The sequence below is a fragment of the Natator depressus genome, chromosome 10, assembly GCF_965152275.1.
Source record: "Natator depressus isolate rNatDep1 chromosome 10, rNatDep2.hap1, whole genome shotgun sequence".
In the NCBI taxonomy this organism is placed as follows: domain Eukaryota; kingdom Metazoa; phylum Chordata; order Testudines; family Cheloniidae; genus Natator; species Natator depressus.
Genome location: NC_134243.1, coordinates 543,729 through 557,348, shown reverse-complemented (window position 1 = coordinate 557,348; position 13,620 = coordinate 543,729). Strand labels below are relative to the sequence as shown.

The window sequence follows — 13,620 nt, the reverse complement described above, 5'->3', positions numbered from 1 at the left end:
GAACATAACACAAGCTAATATTCATGTGATGCAACAGCCCACTTCCCACTCTGGGCTCAGGGATCTGTTGGGCTGTATTAGGAGGAGTCAAGAGGCAGACTGTGGGCCAAATCTGGACCGCCAGATGCTTTTGAACAGACCCCAAAATCTTTTTATTTATTATTTATTATGATTTTCTCTGGAGTCTAGACCTTGACTATACCTTGATCAAGACATTTGGTCCTTCACAAAAATAATGGACTCCCCCTGGGCTATCTTGTCAGAAAGGCTGTGTTTGGGGGCTCCCTGGTCCTTCCCAGTGCCTCTGCTGGATTTGGAGCTGGCACTCTTCTGCTCCTTGTGAAAGAAATTAGAGTGGTTTTGGAACTCAAGTACCCTGAGCAGTTTGTTTGCATGAACATGTAACAAGGGCCAGGCTGACAGAGTACAGATGTCGTCTTTCAGGCTATATTGTATAAAGTGAACTGGGACATCTTAATATTTAAAACCTGTAAATGTGCATCTTTTATTTGTTCGTTTCTGTACTTTGCCTACTGTACAGCAACGTGTCCTCCTGCAGAGCCCTGTAGAGTAGATGATAATGCTCAGCATTGGTATAGCACTTGGCAGACGGTAACTGACTGACGCTTACAGTCACTCCTCTCCTTGTGAGGTCAGGCAAGACTGTTGGCTGCATTTTACACCCGGGGAAACTGAAGCACAGAGTAATAACATTACTTGCCCTGCGCCACAGAGTGAGCACATGGCGGAGCCGCATTTTGCTGCTGCTGGTACATTGTATTGGGACGTGATTCTGGTTTTACACCTGTCTCTTTACGTGAAGTCTGGCATTTCCCAGGGACTTTCTTTGCCTCTATGTAGCTCATGTTTCCAAGCTTAGTGTCACTCCCCCTGGGCTGGGTGATGATGGCAAAGAACTGTGACTAAATACTGTTAAGGGCACAACACAAAGACAGGAACACTGCTAGGCGGAACAGCAAGGCCAAACTCACCCTCAGTAACAGGAGCTCCTGGGGTTTTCTGATGCTGCAGTGCCAGTGGGGCTGATTTCTCTGCTTGCTGCACTTCCTTAGGAGAGGACAAGGAAACCCTAACGCCACCTCCTTAGCAGAGTGACCTGTGAGATAAGATGCCTGCACCTCCCTAGCAGAGAGGGGCGTGACTGTGCTGTTCGCAGATCTGTACTTTGTCCATCACACCCTGTTATCGCTGCACGTAGCATGCAGTGCTGCGGACTGGGCGGGGTGGAAAGCTAGTAAACAGTTTTTCTATATTCTGTGTGAACAGCAGCCAGTTTGGGATGAGATTCAGGCTGGATTCTATCTGGGTGGGTCTGAAGCCATAATCTGATCCTTCACGCTATTTTGCATATATTTATATTTAAATTCAGTTGCATCCAGGCTGTAACTTCACTGAGTGGAATTCTATTGGGGATTAAATTGGACAAGTCAACAAGAAGAGTCACTAGAGCAACACTCTGAAAGCATGAGCAGTTCAGCAGCATTACCTTTAGTCGAGTGACCAAGTCTGGCATCCAACCAAGACAGAACAGCTCCCTTGACCAACGTGGCATTGGAAACTCCCCCTATAACCTATCTTTGGGGCTGCTCAAGCCAACCACTAGCATTCTCCTGGGTTAAAAGCAAGGGCTCAGTGCACAGGGCTCCCTATCTGGCCTCCACACACAAACCACCCATTTAGCACCCAGTGTGGATGTTCTTAAATCCCATTACAAGTACATAAAATCAGTGTCTCTGTATTTGATTTGTTACTGAATTGAGCTACAGTGATTTCAACAACTTTTAAATTAGTTTCAGAGTATCCATGCCAGGGGGTTACAGATTACACTGCACTGATTTAGTTAAATGGGTGCCATTCCTGTGGGTAGACAGAGCCGAAGGAATAGCTGTGTGACGCTAAAGAAAAGAGGTGGCTTTGCAGGACAACACACCAAATGTCGTGAAAAGGGAACAGGAAAAGAGACCAAGCCCAGCCTCACACCCGCCTTTGCAGATGAGTCACTTCCCTAAAGCCAGTCAAGTTCAAGGTTAAAGCAAGATTACAGGATACAGGCCATAGAAGTCGAACAGAATAGGACATTGACTGTGTATGGCAGCAGGCAGACTAGCGTTGCTTAGACTACCAGGCACAGTGTGCACCATTTAACACCCTCTGGCTGAGAAGGGCGAGTGGGAACTTGGGACTGACATTCTTGCTGTAAGCTGCCTGGCACAGTTTGCACTCATTGGTTTGGCTGTTTACCTTCTCTGGAGATCAGGCCGCTCCCTGCCTCCCTCGTGTGTTGTCCTGCATTGTAGTGACCAGGGATTCTCTCTCTGTGCTTCTGTGCCCCAGGGTAAGGGTGTGTCCCAACTGATCCTGTTAATGGCTTGGAGAGAATATCCAGCTGGTTGAAGGAGCTCTGAGGAGGATATGTAGAGGTGGGGTTTGGTTCCAGGTGCTGGGCCTGAATCAAATGGCATTACTGACCTGCAGGGAGAGGCCTGTATTTGAAAAGACAAAGAACAAAGTTGAGTGTCGCTGCCAGAGGGGTTTCAGCAAGCCTACTCTTGTTAACACTAACCCTGCAACCCCCTGACCCTCTACCCTTGTGAACAAGCACAGGGCGCCTGCCCTTCTGAGCCCCACTGGAGCGTTACTCCACATTCTGCTTTACACATTTACAGTGTATTTCATTCCTGGTTTGAAAGGACATTACGGAGCAGGTGTTTGTGCCTAGTTTTGTTTCTCAGACCCATGTGTCCTTTGGACCCAGCGCTAGTTCCAAAGCCATTATTCCTTGCTCACACACTGTCTGACTTTTCCTTCAGCTCCTTCCTCTCCAAATACCCCCATTCCAATTTCTCATTCTTATGTTTCAGTGAAACAGGAACATGCAAAGCTGGTTCTGGAGAAAACAGGCGAGTTTCCCCGGATAGGCGCTGCCTCTCCCCACTGCTGGGAGGCCGTGGTTCTCACAAACTGCTTTGCCTTGGCAAAGGTAATACCCAGGCCTTTTATTTCCATTTGATGACGCTGTCTCTTCAAAAAAGGCACCTGCAGTGCCAGCTCTGCTCAGTAAACAATGTTGCTTCATTAGAAATTCACACCTGTGCTGAACATCTGCCAGCAGAAGCCTCCTTAGTCACAGCTCATTCTCTTTGTTCCTGGACTTTGTCTGTAGAAAAACCCTTCCAGCCTGGGTTCTGCAGAATGTACAGCTACCAGGCGTCAGAGACATTTCTGAAGTGTATGTTTGGAAGGCATGGGGATTGCACAAGGGACAGGTGTTTCCAGCCGCTTCCAGGGAACTATACTCCTGCAATACACACACACAGGTGTACATGCACTAAGGGACCACACACACACACACACACACACACACACACACACACGTACATGCACTAAGGGACCGTTCCCCCACCTCTGCAGATTGTTCCGTTCAAATGCTGCATCATATCACCATTTACTGCCCAGAATTCTGTCTTTTACCTTGCTCTGCAGCGTCCCTAGCCAGACGTCAGTTCCTCCCCTTGCCACACGCAGTGCAGAAGCCATGGCTCACTGCTCTGTGGTGGCAGGGAGGGAAGTGGGGTTGTGCGTGAACTTGCTGACACCAAGCATGTGGCATGAGAACAGTCAAGCAGTCCGGATGTCAGCGGCAGGGTCTTTACTTCTCAAAGCAGATTTTGCAGAAACAAAGGAAAGAGACTCGGCAGATATGGGGAGGGACACGCCTCCATGCACTCATTGTCTCTCTTCTATCCTCAGGCTCACTTGGACCCTCACACAGTATCCCTGTACCAGAGTTTCTCGCTAAGGTGTATATACATGAGTTAGAAAGGCTGGGAAGTGTGCTCATCCGTAGTCATGTTAATTCACTAGATGTTGACAGCTCGTACTCTGTCAGGTCTGCTGAGGTAGGGACTCTGAGCTCATAGTCTGTTTGCATTGTTGTTCAGCCTCTCGGCACTGGGTGCCGGCAACAGTACTCTGTCAGGTCTGCTGAGGTAGGGACTCTGAGCTCATAGTCTGTTTGCATATGTCTTTGCTTCTGCACTTCTGTGGGTATCAGTGCTCTGCTTCTCCGGGTGACAGGGGAGGTTCTGGTCTCCACACCTGGCCTTATCTGCTCTTGCTGTGTTGGAGATTCTCTCATCCAAAAACTACATGTCAGATGAGGTCTCTAATCTGCGAGAGAGGGGGAGGGGAGAGGACAGGAGCTGATTTTCATAGCCATCAGTTGCCTGCATTGTGTGCTCTCTCCCTCCCCGTCAAGAGTTCACCGTTACCTTCCACACACTGAGAGCAATAACCAGCCAGCCCCTGAGCCCAGGCACCCTTACTCAGGCCAAACTCACTGATGCCAGCAGGAGCTTAGCCTGAGGGATGCTGTGTAAAGGCATCAGGGTATGGCTGTATACACGAAGCACACCTGCCTCTCCAGGGGCTGGCCAAGCAGGTGCTTTAACAGAGACCCCATTTCTCCGCAGTCTCTGAGTAGCTTCTCTTTACAGATTGTGAAAGGGGCAGGAGCCAGGCTGAGCGGAAGAGCCTTGGAGAAAAGAAACAGCTGTGGTTCCTGACTGTGGGGCTGACAGTGGGGCGCATTAAGGAGAAGCCACAAGTTGTACAGTAGGTGAACTAGCTCCTCTCAGCTGTCCTCTCCCCCTGCTGCAAGGGGGAGCGTGGCCTGTGAGCCCTCCGCTGTACAGCTGTCAGTGGGCAATGGGCCTGCTGGCCAGTCTTTTAGCTGAGAAAGGAGATTGTAACAGCACTGCATGGTGCTGCCACACTGTCTTTAAAGGGGCGCCATGGTGGCCCTATTGCAGCCCCATCTTCATGTCCCCATGTGTGACAGGCCCTGTGCTGAGCCTCACTGCACAGATCCTGCCAGGCTTTTGCAAGGCAGGGTTCGCTGCCCGAGAGCACATGCCCATTCCCCCACTCCTTCCTGTGCTCCCATGCACATGTGCGCAGCCTCTAGGAGAGCACGCGGGGTTTGTTCCCCAGGCTGGAAGGTAACGGAGCCAGTGACTAACGTGCAGCTGGGACTTTCCCACATACTGCCATTTCCCCAGCTCTGAGGCATGGGGAATTTACTGTGGGCTGGGGGCGATGAGTGGAGGCAGCCTCTCACCACTTCAAGCATGGCTGGTTTTGTTTGTAATAAGCCACCCACCTGGCAGCGGGGGTTACAACACGCTGTAAGGAAAGCACAAAGGTGCCCGTTGTGGGGAGAATTTCCATACTTGGCTCAATATTGTAACTAAGTCCTGGCCATCTGGCACGTGCTGGATTTCGCCAGGGCCGTGCAGCAATTCACCATGACAGTAGGGCGAGCCTCCGCTGCTCCTGCCACAGCACCACAAGAAGCCGAAGCCCTGGCCCTGGCCCTGGCCCGCTCCAATTCCTCCCAGCAGAGGGCACTAGGAGACTGCGTCTCTTGCAGGCTCACTCTGTTGCACAAGCCTTTCGGGTGCCAGGGAGCCCTGGGGGTGCACGGGGGTCTCGGTGCAGGCCACAGCCCTAGAATAACGTCAAGGGACCCATGCTGGAATGGGGCAAAATGTGGAGAACACACCCCATGTTCTCTGCAGCACAGAGGGAAGGGGCCACGCTAGGGCGACAGCTTCACTGAGCGAAGGGCTTGTTTCCCCTGGGAGGGCAGGAGTTTGGGCTCCTAGTTCGACTTTGTGCTCCCCACAAACCCAGTCTGTGGCCTGATCCCACGAGATGCCGAGGACTCATCGTGAACGCGTCTTCCCAACTCCTGCTCACTCCAGAGATGGCAGCAGCAGGCACCCCGCCTGCCACAGTTCATCCCCTGCAGTTACCTGCATCACTAAATACTGTGTCTTAGCTCTTCTCCCTGAGGCTTGGAGGCCCTAGATCTTGTACCCTGTACCTGGACATACTCACCTGCAAAGGGGTCGTCCTGGCCTCTTCCTTAGCTGTATCACACCTCACGCATGTACGTCACTTTCCATTTCTGTATGCTTGGATCCTGTGGGGAGGGGAAGCGGTGGGAAAGCTGTGCTGAATGGAGCCAGAAAAGAGCCCATCCAGACCTCTTCCTTATTCCACTGAGGCCCTTGTTCACCGCCCATGTCAATGCTGCATATGGATCCCCAGCCCCTGATTTCTGTGTGGCCAGGAGACTGACCGTATCCACTGCTGGTACTGTGGGGTAAGGCCTACTTCCCCTCATGCTGGGTGGCAACTGGCACCGTTCTACACCGTACAATGACATGCATTGTTTAGACTATTCCATCAGTTTGATAGTTTTGTACCTTTCAGGTTTTTGCCCATTCTGACTTCCTGTCCACTGAGGCAGCTGCAGCAGGACTGAAGTGACTGGATTTTACTACTCCGTGCAATACGCTTTCCCTAGAGCAACAGTTCCATGTCTAAACTGTTCTCCGTCTTTACTCAAGGAACCCTGCTCATCTCCAACCAGCTCCAGCGACAGCCTAACAAATAATCACCTTTAGAAATCAGTACTGTCTGGCAAGGTTTGAAAGCCGCAGTTGACACAGCAAATGGCCATGTAGCCAGCCTACCCTGCAGGAGCCTGCCTCTGAACCCAGGTTGCAGGTTGCTGCAGGGTTGGCTCAGCATAGACAATTCTTCAAGTGACTGCACACACCCATTCCACTGCAAGTCTGCCCACTGGTGCGCTCCTGTCCACCATTGTCAGAGTTTGCCCCTTAGTGGTACTCATCGGGGCAGCAGCTGTGCCCCACCCCACCCCGCCACTGCCTCGCGCGCTCAGCACAGGCATAAAGGGCAGAGCTGCCCCCGGCTTCCCTCAGTTCCTTCCTTCTGCCCGTGGCAGTTGTTAGAGGTCCCGTTCTACAGTGTAAGTCCTCCTTTCTCCAGGAGCTATTGTAGCTAGTACCCAGTGTTGTTACAGATGAGTCTGTGTAGTTTATTTAGCTTAGCTTAGCTTAGTTTTAAAAAGAAAGTTGTTTGTTTGTCACAAGCTCCCGTCTGGGTAGCCGTGTCACTGCCAGAGTTCGGCCCCATTCTCCGGACTTCAAGCCCTGTCACTCTTTCGGCAAACCTATGCCGGTTAGTGACCTGCACCTCAACTGTCTTATGTGCGTGGAGGAGGCTCATGTGAAGGACACATGCAGTATCTGTAAAGTGTTTAAGCCCTGATCCAGAAAGGACAGGGCACGCAGACTTAAGTACCTGCTATTGGAATTGGCTCTCGGCCCTCCATTGGAGCCATCCGGCTCAGCCTGGGTGCCAAGTGCCTCTGCATCATTCAGCCGTGCTCCTCTGGCCCTGGCAGTACCGAGAGGCAGACCAGTTTCACCGGTGCCAAAGAAGAGGTACCGCAAGTCATCTAAGGACTCCATACTGGGCATATCAACATCGGAGGTGAAGATGTTAAGCTCTACCAAGGACTCAGGGATGCACCCAGAAAGGAGGCATCCCCAGAGCACACCTCAAAACTAGGGAGTTTGTTGACTCCAGATCCTACTTCAGGCCTGTTGAAACCAGCTCCCAAAGGGCCAGTTCTATCACTGTCACCTCAGGTCACATGTCACAGGAGCAGAACGTTGCCCCAGCACCTTCTGCTCCTGAAGCGTCTGCAGCTGTGAGAGTGTTGCTGAATCTCTTGGTACCACCTTCCCCAGGAATTCAAGATTCTCACCTGGCATCAGCACCGAAAGTAACCACAGCTTCACCTCTGCACTGTGTGGGACCCTTGGGTTCTGCTATTAATGTACCAATTAAACCAGTACCATCCAGGGGAAAGCCACAGAAGGTCTTGCCACTATCCCTTTCTTTGGCATTGGAGCCACCTCTCTGGTACTGACTGGGATGGCTCCTCCATGGTCTGAAGAAGCAGACTCTTCTCCTCTGCAGTCCAAAGTGGGTTTCTAGGGGTCTCAGCCTGAAGACACTTGGCAACCTGTGAACGGTGCCTGCCCATCTTGGTTTCAGCCTCAATTCCAGAATGGAGCATACCACAGGGACCCAGGGTCCATACTCAGTTGGAGACCAGGGCCATTTCAGTGGCCCTTTTGGAAGTATTTGCAAGAAAACACAACAGAGAGAGTCACCAGTTTTGCTCCCAAGCAGGCCAAAGCCCGGCTTCATTAATGGATGCTTTTCAACTGACATCGTCAGACGGTCTTCTGTATGCTTTTCCTCCTATCCATCTCCTGCCCAGAGTTCTGTGCAAAATAAAGCAGGACAAGGCTTAACATATACTGAGCGCCTAGCTGACACCTCAGCACTAGTTCTCAGAGTTGTTAGTCCTGTCAGTCAGCCCCCTCTATCGCTCCCACTGCACACAGACTTGATTTCACAGAATCGTGGTCACCTCCTCCAGCCCAATCTGTAGATCTTTCATCTGATGGCCTGGAGGCTTCACGGCTGATGTCTGCAGAGGGGTCCAGCTCTAGGGAAGTCCAGGAAGTGCTGCTGAATAGTAGAAAACCATCAACTAGAAGTACTTAGCTGGCTAAATGGAAGAGGTTCTCCATCTGATCCAGACTGAAAGGAATTTCCCTGGTCCTCGCATCTATTCAGCACATGTTGGACTATCTTCTGTCCCTAAAGCATCAAGGGTTAGCAATTACTTCAGTCAGAGCACACCTAGTGGCTATCTTGGCCTTCTACCTGCCTACTGATAACTGCTTGCTTTTTTTCCCAACCCAATATCCATGAGATTTCTGAAGGGCCTGGATAGACTTAGAATCATAGAATATCAGGATTGGAAGGGACCTCAGGAGGTCATCTAGTCCAACCCCCTGCTCAAAGCAGGACCAATCCCCAATTTTTGTCCCAAATCCCTAAACAGCCCCCTCAAGGATTGAACTCACAACCCTGGGTTTAGCAGGCCAATGCTCAAACCACTGAGCTATCCCTCCCCCCTCTTTTTTCCACAGGTGTAGGATTCTGGCTCCCCATGGAACTTGAATCTAGTCTAGTCTTAGCAAAACTAATGCCCCACCCCCCACCCCCACACACACTTTAAGCCTCTAGTGACCTTCTCCCTATTGCACCTTTCTATGAAGGGGGGCATTTCTGGTGGCTATTACAACGGCCAGGAGAGTGAGGAAATTGAGGACAGTAGTATCTGAGCCACTATATACAGTTTTCTTCACAGATAAATTTCAGAGTAACAGCCTTGTTAGTCTGTATTCACAAAAAGAAAAGGAGTACTTGTGGCACCTTAGAGACTAACCAATTTATTTGAGCATGAGCTTTCGTGAGCTACAGCTCACTTCATCGGATGCATACTGTGGAAACTGCAGAAGATATTGAGTATGCATCCAATGAAGTGAGCTGTAGCTCACGAAAGCTCATGCTCAAATAAATTGGTTAGTCTCTAAGGTGCCACAAGTACTCCTTTTCTTTTCACAGATAAACTTTATCTTCATCCTCACCCAAGATTCCTTGCTAAGGTGGTTTCCAGTTTTCATATTAACCAAGCAATCTCCTTACCAACCTTCTTTCCAAAGCCTCCTGGTCATAAGGGTGAGGAGATACTTCACGCTTAGATATTAAAAGAGCATTAGCTTTTTAGCTGGATTGGGGAAAGCCTTTTAAGGCTTTGACATAACTGTTCATCACATTTGCAGACAGAATGAAAGGCTGTCCAGTATCCACTCAAAGGATCTCAACTTACATTTTCAGTTGTATTCAGTTATGCTACCAGTTGGCTAATGTAACACCTCCAGACTGAGTGCTGGTTCTTCAACTAGGTCCTAAACAGCTTTTGTGGCCTTTCTAGCTCACATCCTCATATTTGACATTTGCAAAGCGGAAGCCTGGTCTTCATATCATTTGTTTGCCTCTGACTATGCAATCCTCCAACAACCTAGAGACGATGCCAAATTTTAACCAGTCAGTCTCCAATCCCTGTTCAATTAGACTCCAAGCCAACCTCCAGTTTGGATGTCACCTACACTGAACTGGAGATGTGCAATCGCTCCAAGAAGAACAACAGTTCCTAATCTTTCTATAACTGTTGTTCTTCGAGAAGTGGTGCACATGTCCATTCCATGACTCGCTCTCCTTCCCCACTCTATCAGTGTTTATCTGGCAGGAAGGAACCGAGGGAGATCGGGGCAGCTCCCCCCTTTTATGCCTGCGTGCAGTGCACAAAGCAGTGGGGTGCCTTTGCCCCACGCTGATAGGTACCGCTAATGGAAAAACTCACCAACAACTGTGCACACATCTCAAAGAATAATAGTTACGGAAAGGTTGGTAACTGGTTTTTGGTGGTAAGAAGCAATTCCAGGAGACATAGATAGCGGTGATAATGGGCAGCAAATCCAATATCTGCTTGCAACATGATACCAGCAGAGTGGGCAGCCACAGTGCTGTTATCCTAGACCTAGACGTAGGAGCAGAACAAGCAGGTCTGTGCTGATCTGCATGAGTTCAGAGCTGTGCAGGGGCAGCAGGAAGCAGCTTGTTGTTGCCACCTCCATGGGCTGAGGCAAGTACACCTGGGAATGTTCTGTGGGTTGCCGTCCTCACTTAGCATCCGAGGGGCAGTGTGAGGATGAGGGCGGGGTGAAGGCTGTGTGGGCACCAATCTAGAAATCACAAACACAAGTCGGCCTGTCTGGGCTAAGCGACACCAAGAACAGGGGCCAGTCTGAAATCAGTCACTGGGGGGGGCGCTCTGGGGGAGCAGGAGGCACCAAGAGGACAACAGGGTTGAAGCAAATGAAGGAAAACATCAATTGAACAGCAGGGGAAAGTTTCTGATGTTGAGTCTGTAAAGCTGTGATATAGCCCCCCTGGGGAAGGGGTGGGAGCCCCGTCTCTGGGGGCAAAGCTCTAGCAGACATGCTGAAGACCAGTCCTGCTCTGTGAGACTGGGCTAGGTGGGATCCAACAGCTTTCTTCCATCCTCTGATTCAGAGAGAGTGGGCTACACAGTGCCTGGTTGTGGGCAGTGATGAGCTGCCAAAATCTGGAGAACTGGTTCCTTCACTCGCTCCGGGTCTTCGGTGGCACTTCAGCGGCACGTCCTTCACTCGCTCTGGGTCTTCGGTGGCACTGAGGGACCCGCCGCCGAAGTGCAGCCGAAGACCCGGAGCGCCACCGGGTGAGTAAAAAGGGATTCTCAAGGGGAGCCTCCCCAGCCGGGAGCTCAGGCGGGCCAGACAGAATGGTCCTGCGGGCCAGATGTGGCCCACGGGCTGGAGTTTGCCCAACCCTTTAACAACTGGTTCTAAACCGGCTTCTAAATGTAACAACCGGTTCGCGTGAACCGGTGCGAACCGGCTCCAGCTCCCCACTGGTTGTGGGGAAGCCTGAATTAGCCTGCATCAAAAGGAGGGCGAGGTTTATCTGCTCTGAAGGAGTGGACGTGGCCGGGATCAGGCAGCAGCATGGGTCACGTTTCACTGCCACGGGCTTCACCCACAGCAAGATCACAATGGGGCAGCAGCCGCATGTGCCCGACAGGGCAACAGGGATAACCCTGAGCCAGGCCGGGGGTTTCTGTTCCATATGGCCCTGGGGACACAATTGCTCAGTCATTCCTGTTTCTGTTCACTAGTTTGTGACATGGTGCTTTCCGAAGAGAAAATGAAAGTGTCTCCATGTGACCCCTCAGAAGCTGCTAGAGCGAGGCACTCACTGCTCTGCTAAGGTGCCACAAGTCCTCCTTTTCTTTTTGCTCTGCTAAGGTAAGTCCTCTTCCCTCTAGTGTGAGATGAAGTGTAACCCCTTCCCCCGCCCCCAAGATCCTGGGGTTTCAGTCAGGGTGAATTCAGGCCTAATGCACATTCAGAAAAGAAATGCATTACCCAGGGGCTGGACCCGAACTCGCAGTGTCAAGTTGGGCGCTAGGCAGAATGAGAAAGGTGGGAGGGTAGGCTGCTTGGGTTACTTGGGGGCTGGGTGGGGACACCTGCTTTACCAGTTTGAAGTTTCACTTTTAAAATGGTTTTGGATGAAGAAATGCAGGTTTGGTGCAGGGAAGGGAACAGGGCCTTGGTGATGGACACATCATGTCGGGTGGGCTCGGTGCTGTGCAGGGAACCGCCCTGTACTGTGGTCACCAAACAGGCTGCCTCGTCCATCTCTCGCTCTGGGATTGGGAGGGTTACTTTGAATGAAGCCCATGGTGCCAGGCTTGGTACCTGCAGTCCCTGCCCCAGTCCAAGCCTGGTTTTCAGGGATAAATCCAGGTTTCACTGTTTTCTGCGGCAGTTTTCCCAGCTGGCTGGAATCCCGCAGGAGCCGTTCTCCATGAGCCATGCTGGCTGCACCTCCTCTTACCATTTGGTCTATATTAACTAGTCTCCCTGCCTGGCTTTGTTGTTTTCTTGCATGTGCTTTGCTGACTAACACCTCCACATTCTGCAAGGCTCATTCATATTTTACCTTATTTCCTGGGCTTTCAAGTGGTTTCTTCTCTTGCTGTTTCCATCCGGTGGAAGAATGCTACTTAGCTCTCAGCTGTTCTGCTGTCACTTTACCTCATTATTTTTGGTAATATGCAGATTATCTTCCTCATAAATGTAAAAAGAAAAGGAGTACTTGTGGCACCTTAGAGACTAACAAATTTATTTGAGCATGAGCTTTCGTGAGCTACAGCAGATTCATCCGATGAAGTGAGCTGTAGCTCACGAAAGCTCATGCTCAAATAAATTGGTTAGTCTCTAAGGTGCCACAAGTACTCCTTTTCTTTTTGCGAATACAGACTAACACGGCTGCTACTCTGAAACCTCTCATAAATGTAGAGATGGTTTGACTCTAGGGAGGCATGTAACATTTAGAAACATGGTGGTTGCTTAGCAGATTGTTTTATTTCCATTGTAACAGGCAGAAAATATGGAGAGCTATTGTTTTTCCATATCATGAGCTTACTAGTTAGAAGCATTAATAGCAAAACACTGTAGAGCAGGAAATTGTCAAAGCCATGATTGCACTATTTATTGTACATATTTGTGCTGGTTTTCTAATTACACACAAACAAATGCCTATCTCCCAGTTAAGAGGCCTCTGCCAAGACTCATAGAGCCAGCAACTCTACTAATACACGTCCAGCAATCATAGAATCATAGATATCAGGGTTGGAAGGGACCTCAGGAGGTCATCTAGTCCAACCCCCTGCTCAAAGCAGGACCAACCCCCAACTAAATCATCCCAGCCAGGGCTTTGTCAAGCCTGACCTTAAAAACCTCTAAGGAAGGAGATTCCACCACCTCCCTAGGTAACGCATTCCAGTGCTTCACCACCCTCCTAGTGAAAAAGTTTTTCCTAATATCCAACCTAAATCTCCCCCACTGCAACTTGAGACCATTACTCCTCGTTCTGTCATCTGCTACCACTGAGAACAGTCTAGAGCCATCCTCTTTGGAACCCCCTTTCAGGTAGTTGAAAGCGGCTATCAAATCCCCCCTCATGCTTCTCTTCCGCAGACTAAACAATCCCAGTTCCCTCAGCCTCTCCTCATAAGTCATGTGTTCCTGTCCCCCAATCATTTTTGTTGCCCTCCGCTGGACTCTTTCCAATTTTTCCACATCCTTCTTGTAGTGTGGGGCCCAAAACGGGACACAGGACTCCAGATGAGGCCTCACCAATGTCGAATAGAGGGGAACAATCACGTCCCTCGATCTGCTGGCAATG

The 13,620-nt window shown here is 50.4% G+C and overlaps 1 long non-coding RNA gene across 1 annotated transcript in view; it reads right to left on the bottom strand.

The window, feature by feature from the left end:
- The window catches only part of LOC141994682 (uncharacterized), a 34,070-nt gene that overhangs the window by 4,795 nt on the left and 15,655 nt on the right, over positions 1-13,620 (bottom strand). The window contains exons 3-4 of the long non-coding RNA XR_012641189.1: positions 5,923-6,007; positions 2,263-2,504 (exon numbers count right to left, since the gene is read on the bottom strand). This is a non-coding gene — a long non-coding RNA (uncharacterized LOC141994682). The remainder of the gene's footprint in view (positions 1-2,262; positions 2,505-5,922; positions 6,008-13,620) is intronic.